Genomic DNA, 7,301 nt, shown 5'->3' with positions numbered 1-7,301 from the left:
CAATTCATTCTTCATGCTAGCTTGAGCCCTTTACTAATACTTTGTTCCTCTCTTTTAGGCACATCACAATATGATGGAGGTGCTAGAGTTGTACGACCTCTATGGCATGGCCCATACTGCCTCCTACAAAAAGGCCAATGCATTCTCTAAGTCTGACCTCGATTATCCAGAGAAGTTCACCAACATATGCTCCCACAGCAAGCTCGTGAGATACAAGGAGGAGGGGAAGGCAAGGATAGGGGAGGACTTTAACCCGAGACAGGAACCTTTGGATCCAGAGCTGGTGATGATATCTGGTGGCGGGAGGCCGCATGGCTCGATAGCCATTGGAGATGGGCCGATACATTGTCCTCTCACTCTCTTGGAGAACAAGGCGCCTCAGACGAGCTCCTGTCCTAAGATAAGGCCTCGTCCACGGCCAGTTGATCTCGCCATTGAGGTTAGGTATACGGACTTAGAAAACTTTCATTCATTACATTGTGTGTGTGGCCATCGATGATTACAATACTAACGAGGAGTGTTGCTGCAGGCTGCTCTTCAGAAAGAGAGAGCGACAACCCAGGTTGCTATTCAGGAGTTTCTGGAGGAGAGGGACCGGGCCACGAATGAGAACACGGCTCGGTTGTTGGAGGAGAGGGCACGGAATGAGGAGGCTAACTGGGCCATGTACGATCTCCTTGTGGTAAGTTTCTTTTTCACATTAGCCAAATCATGCATGTAATGTCCATTTCATTACTAACTGATATGATTGACTCTTCAAAACCAAATGTGCGGTCTATGTGCCTCTAGAACTGTCATACCCCTCCGTCGATGTCGGAAATTTCTGGGGTTGGAACGGTGAGTTTCATTTCAATGATCATTAGTTACTAGCATTAATATTTGAGTGTCATCATGCTAACGAGATATTGCAAAAATATCTTTGGTGCAGAATAACTCCCGAGCCGCATCGCACAACCCTTCTCCAGGGCAACCTTCTCCAAGTGAACCCGCCCTAGCAACCCCCATGATTCACATCCTTGATGACGACGACGGTAAGTTTTCTCTAGTGTTCTGCGATATACTTAGCTTATTTTCCTCAAGAAAGACATACTTAGCTAATTATCCTCCAAAATGACATAATTAGCTTATTTAGCTCATTTATGACATAATTAGTTTAGTTAGGTCAAAAATAGCACAAGAACCTTGGTTAGCTCATAACTTAGCGTATCTTCCTCCAAAATGACATAATTAGCTTAGTTAGGTCAAAAATAGCACAAGAACCTTGGTTAGCCATAACTAAGCGTATCTTCCTCCAAAACGACATAATTAGCTTAATTAGGTCAAAAATAGCACAAGAACCTTGGTTAGCTCATAACTTAGTGTATCTTCCTCCAAAATGACATAATTAACTTAGTTAGGTCAAAAATAGCACAAGAACCTTGGTTAGCTCATAACTTAGCATATCTTCCTCCTCCTTCTCCTTCTCCTTCTCCTTCTCCTTCTTCTTCTTCTCCTCTTTCTTCTTCTCATTCTTCTTCTAGTCTTCTTCTTCTTCTTCTCCTCTTTCTTCTTCTCCTTCTCCTTCTCCTTCTTCTTCTTCTTCTTCTTCTTCTAGTCTTCTTCTTCTTCTTCTTATTATTATTATTATTATTATTATTATTATTCCAACTTTTGTATTCTCATTTTGCAGATTTTATTCACTTCATGGAGGCTGGCATTCATGGAAGCCAGGGTTGATGGAGTGCTACCGTTTACTTTTTGTTTCTATTTGTATTGATGAACAATGTGAAACTATGTGTATGTATGGGGATAAGATAAGTATGTGTATGTATGATGATTGAAACTATGTGTATGTATTGGAAGCTAGCCTATTTGTTGCCTTGATCTTATATGATGTTCAATACATGGCCTATATGTTGCTTATATGATGTTTGAAACTATATGTGGCTGTTAGAAATTATATATATCATATGTGTATTTTTAAAATGTAGGGAAATCACTAAAAGCAAACAAAATAGTGGCAGTACAAGCGTTTTGCCGTCTGCTAGCGGACGACAAAGGGCTTTCCCGTCGGCCAGCGGGCGGCAAAGGCGCCACATGGCACCCACGTGTGCAACCTCGTGGCAGCCGGCTGACCCATATGGTCACTTTGCCGTCTGCTACCGCCCACGGGAAACGGCAAAGGGTCGCGTCTGGCAGACGGCAAATACTTCATTAGCCACCTAACAGGGTAGGTGCCTGTCGGCTTTCATATAAATGTTTTGCTGTCTGCTTGCCATGGGAGACACATGGCAAAAGCCCTTTGCCGTCCGCTGCCTGTCGGCAGACGGCAAAGAAGGCCCTTTACCGACGCAAACAACCGTAAAATTTTTGCCGTCTGCCAGCGGACGACAAAGGGCTTTGTCATCCGTGGAGTGGCCCTTTGCCGTTCGCTAAGGCAGACGACAAAGAAGCTGATTCCTGTAGTGTAGTCCACCCTCGGGGCTGAGGGTTTGTACGAGTAGCTATGATATGTGTTTTACATGGAGCGTTATTTTATTTTGTTGTTCTATGTAAGATGTTATTTATAATCTTACTTTTCAATAAAAAAATTCCAAGAATTGCCTTTATAATGCTTGAATTGCATGTGTGATGTGTGCTCTATAAAAATAGAAACTTTTGTTGTAGTATTTGAATTACCGGATTTTACTAGAACGTGGAAAGTTTCTGAAATGTTTACATAGTAATGCCATACAATTTTTTTATCACGTCCTAAATTTCAGAACTTTTGGAGGTACATAAGTACATTTTTATGTAAATTGCTAGAGATTGTTCTGTTTGGACAGATTGATGTCATAGTTTTGTTATCTACTTATCCCATAGGTTCCATAGCTTATATTGGTAGATATAAATTGCGGAAATGATAGTACACATTACCTAATGTTTGAAAATTATTATGCAACTTGTCCTCGCCGTACATGAAGTGTTGATTTACTTTTATGTGTACTAACCTATCTCACGAGTTATTTTCAAGTATTGTGTGGATGAAGTTTTTGAGACTTAGGTGAAACCGGGATATGAGAGGATTGAACGAGATACGAAAGATCAAGCTTGGGGATGCCCAAGGCACCCGAAGTAAAAATTTCAAGAAGTCTGATGCATCTAATCTTGGGGATGCTACGCATCCCACCTTTCTTCATCAACAACTATCGGTTAGCCTACGTTGAGCCTAAATTTTTATTTGTCCACATAATATGTGCTATTCTTGGAGTGTCTTTTGTTTTATTTTTTGTTTGAAATAAAATGTCATATTTGAAAATCTTTATTGAGAGAGAGTCCTCACATAGCTACTTAATTGTTTGACTACTCATTAATCTTCACTTATATCTGTTGAGAGTAGTTTGATTGAATTGCTCTGGTACTTCACTTATATATTTCTGAGCACGGCGGTGTTGTTATTTTGAAGAAACATGCTCTCATGCTTCACTTAGATTATTTTGAGAGTTAGTAGAAACTTAGAAGAAAATCCTCTCTTGCTTCACTTATTATTTTGAGAGTTGAAAATTTTAAAGAAACTTGTGCTCTTGTTCTTCACTTATATTCGTTTGAGAGCTTGTTATTAGCAATGGCAATTTGATTTAAATGAAATTGGTCGCAAAGTGATATATATTCAGGGGAGATATAATAAAAACTTTCATGAAGATCATTGGATGTTAAACTGGATTATTTGCAATAGTTTTGCGATATGAAGATAGTGGTATGTGAGTTATGTTGATGAATAATTATGCTTTAGTAAGAATGTTGGTGTAAGGTTTGTGATTCCCTATGCATGCATATTAAGTCAATAGTTATGCTATGAAGTTACATCCTACTTCTGTTGCATTATTCGGTGTTAGTTATATTTAATGTTCGCTTATGATGGTTTTCGTTCCTTGGTTAGGCGCTTCTCAATCTATTTGCTATCCTTCACTTGTACTAAGCGGGAATCCTACTTGTGCAACCAAATCCTAAACCCAAATTTGTGCCAAATGAGTCCATCATACCTACCTATATGCAGCATTTCAGTGTCGTTCCAAGTAAATTTGTTTGTGCCAACTCTAATGTTTAAAATAAACTTCTATTTTGTATGCCCGTACCGCTCATGAAGCGGCAAGGGGTTACCGATATCTTTCATGTTAAATAGGTTATTCTCAAGACGAGTGTTTATTCACTTGTCATTGCATGAGAGTATGGCGGTAATAGGGATGCCCAGTGCCGAAATGAAAAGAAATTTATTTTATGTTGTCAAATAATAAATTTCTTGGAAAGTGTTGGCATGGACGGTACCCGTGGATGTGGCTAGCCGTGGAGTGTGAAAGAATGATGAAAAAAGAAATAAAATTTATTTTCAGTTTGGGAACCACATATGATTTGTTTAGCATGGAAGATATTGGGAACTCTTAGTTGTTTTTGTTGACGGGAAAAGCATACCACCCAAAATATTTTATCTCTAAATTTTTCACTTTGAGTTCTGCCACGTCTACAAATCCGTGCTTCCCTCTACGAAGGGTCTATCTATTTACTTAATGCAGTTTTTATTTTGAATATGACTCTCCATCTTGTCTTATAAAGCACCAACTAAGTAACACTATTATCATACTTAAGCATTGGATGTAGCTAATATTTTGGTGTGTTGCATGAATGGATCAATGATCGAGTATGATGGACTAGGAATATCATTCTTTAGCATTGATATTTTGAAAGATTTGGTTGCTTGTTGATATGCTTGAGTATTGAAGTTTTCATGTCAAATTATAGACTATTGCTTTGAATCATCTACAAGTCCATATGTCCATGCTATAAAGAAAAGAATATGATGAACATGTTAGGTAGCATTCCACATTAAAAAATCTGTTTTTATCATTTACCTATTCGAGGATGAGCGTGAATTAAGCTTGGGGATGCTGATACGTCTCCAAAGCATCTATAATTTTTTATTGTTCCATGTTGTTATATTATAATTCTTGGATGTTTTGCAATCATTTTATAGAAACTTCATGTCATTTTTTGGGACTAACCTATTGACATAGTACCCAGTACCAGTTGTTGTTTTTTGCTTGTTTGAGAGCACGTGATGTATGTCTGTAGATACCCATAGTGACATTGGGGTATTCAAGTGATTCACTTGATCTATGTTTTGGCACTCAACTCGCAGATTCCCGATGAGATTGGGGTAAACTATGCATGGGGTTGATGCACGTTTTCATACTATGTTCTCTAATAGAAATCTTAGGGTGCTCCTTAAAGTTTTTTTGTGTTGGATTGAATATGTAGAATCTAAAATTATTTGATCCATGTCGTATAATTAGCCGAGGGATACTTGAGATGACATTGGAGTATCTAGGTGATATTAAGATTGGTTGATATGTATTAATGGTATTCTTTTAATACAAACTCTTGAATAAATCGATCGAAAATGATAACTTGTTATTTTAGTACGAACTCTTGAAAAGATTGATCGGAAAGAATAACTCTAAGCTGGTTTCGTACCCTATAAATCTTTTTCCTTATGTTCTCTGCTAGATATGAACTTTGGAGTGATTCTTTATCGCACGTTGAGGAATTGTTATGTGATCCAATTATACTAGCATTGTTGAGAGATTGCACTGCCGAAAGTACGGACCCTAGACATTATTACCAAGCATTTTTACAACGTTTTGCTCACTGTTTTACACTTGCTACCTTGTTGTTTTTATACTTTTAGATTACAAAAAACTATATCTATTATCATTATTATACTTGTATCACCATCTCTTCGCCGAACTAGTGCACATATACAAATTATCATTATATTTGATGTGTTGGGGACAAAGAGATTTTTTATTATTTGGTTACAGGGTTGTTTGAGAGAGACCATCTTTATCCTATGCCTCCCACGGACTGATAAACCTTAGATCATCCATTTTAGAAGAAAAAAAATTACTGTCTACAAAACTCTGCGATTGGAGGCCGAACACGAGTGTACAAGAACAAGTTGTGTAGTAGATATCAGCCGCCGGCTTGGTCCCAGGAGAAGGGAGATTGCCGTCGCCGGCTTGGTCCCAGGAGAAGGGCGATTGTCGCCAACTCCTTGCGTCGCCTCATTAAGCCCGGCCGTCAGATCAGCGATACCTGAACATCATAGACCCGCTCCACCGTCCCGGTCCCCAGTCGCCGGCCAAACCAGGCGAGGCCCCACCGCTGACACTGACGACCACCCTCACACCACCACCGCGGTGCTCACCTGCAGCCTGCTTCGCCACGCTGCTAGATCTGGCGAAACCACGCTGCAGCAGTCCCGTCCGCCGCCACCGACTACCCGCACGCCCTGCCACCGACTGCCCAGCACGCCCGGGCACCACGATGTCTGTCGTCGCCGCACAACTCCGCCACGCCACACCCCAACCCGACCGCCCCTTCCCGCGTCAGGGCCCTGTCGCGAGAGGACGAAGTCTCCTCGTCGGCATCGGTGCCAGCCGCGCTTCTCTCGGCTGCGTCCTTGACGAAGAAATTGGATCTTAAACCACACTTTACTTTTCACTTTGATAACTTGCTAACCCCCCCCCCCCCCCCCCCCTCCCAAGATTGACAGGTGGAGCCGGGTCCACTTGCCATTGTCACAAGCCTATGATAAATCATCAACCCCCTTATAAAGTGTGGTAATAGATCAAAACCCCCGCCCCTGACGGCGGCGAGAGGGGGGGGGGGGGGGGGGGCAGAATCTGTTGGAGAGGAACCGGAAGCGAGCATGTATGTCGTGCGGCGGATCACCTATCCAGCATTCTACCAGACCGGGATTCTGGATCAGAGATACGCCGCGTTGGTGAAAGGAACGGCGGATCCTAGCTGACTAGTGCCGTACCACCCCTCCACGCCGACGCGGTCATGGTCGTCCGGAGAAGGGCTGCCACGCTTGACCGCGCAAAGCAAAGGGCATGGGCAAGCTGGGCTGATCCGTCGCTCGGAGGAACTGTTGCGTCTCTGATCCCAACTGTTCCCCCCTCCGATCGACGTGCGTGCTCCTTGGACGTGGAACAGTTCGATATAGATTTATTATTATCATCAGGGGGAGACGAGCAGCGCGGGACCATGACCGCGAGCGAGACGCCGACGCCGACGCCGACGGGTCGTGCCGTCGCCGCCTCAGGCGCACCGGCGACGCGACATGCCAACAGCGACCGCGATATTCTCTGCCGTGTCGGTGCGCGGTAGCCGCTTCAACCATCCTCCTGCCCGGCACGTGGCGGACAGGAGAGGGGAGCACACATGGCCCTTTGCCCATCTCTCGTTTAAGAGACACGCTCCAAACAATTATGGAGAATGCT

This window comes from Hordeum vulgare, chromosome 1H (assembly GCF_904849725.1).
Source record: "Hordeum vulgare subsp. vulgare chromosome 1H, MorexV3_pseudomolecules_assembly, whole genome shotgun sequence".
NCBI classification, from domain to species: Eukaryota; Viridiplantae; Streptophyta; class Magnoliopsida; order Poales; family Poaceae; genus Hordeum; species Hordeum vulgare.
This window is presented reverse-complemented; position numbering follows the sequence as displayed.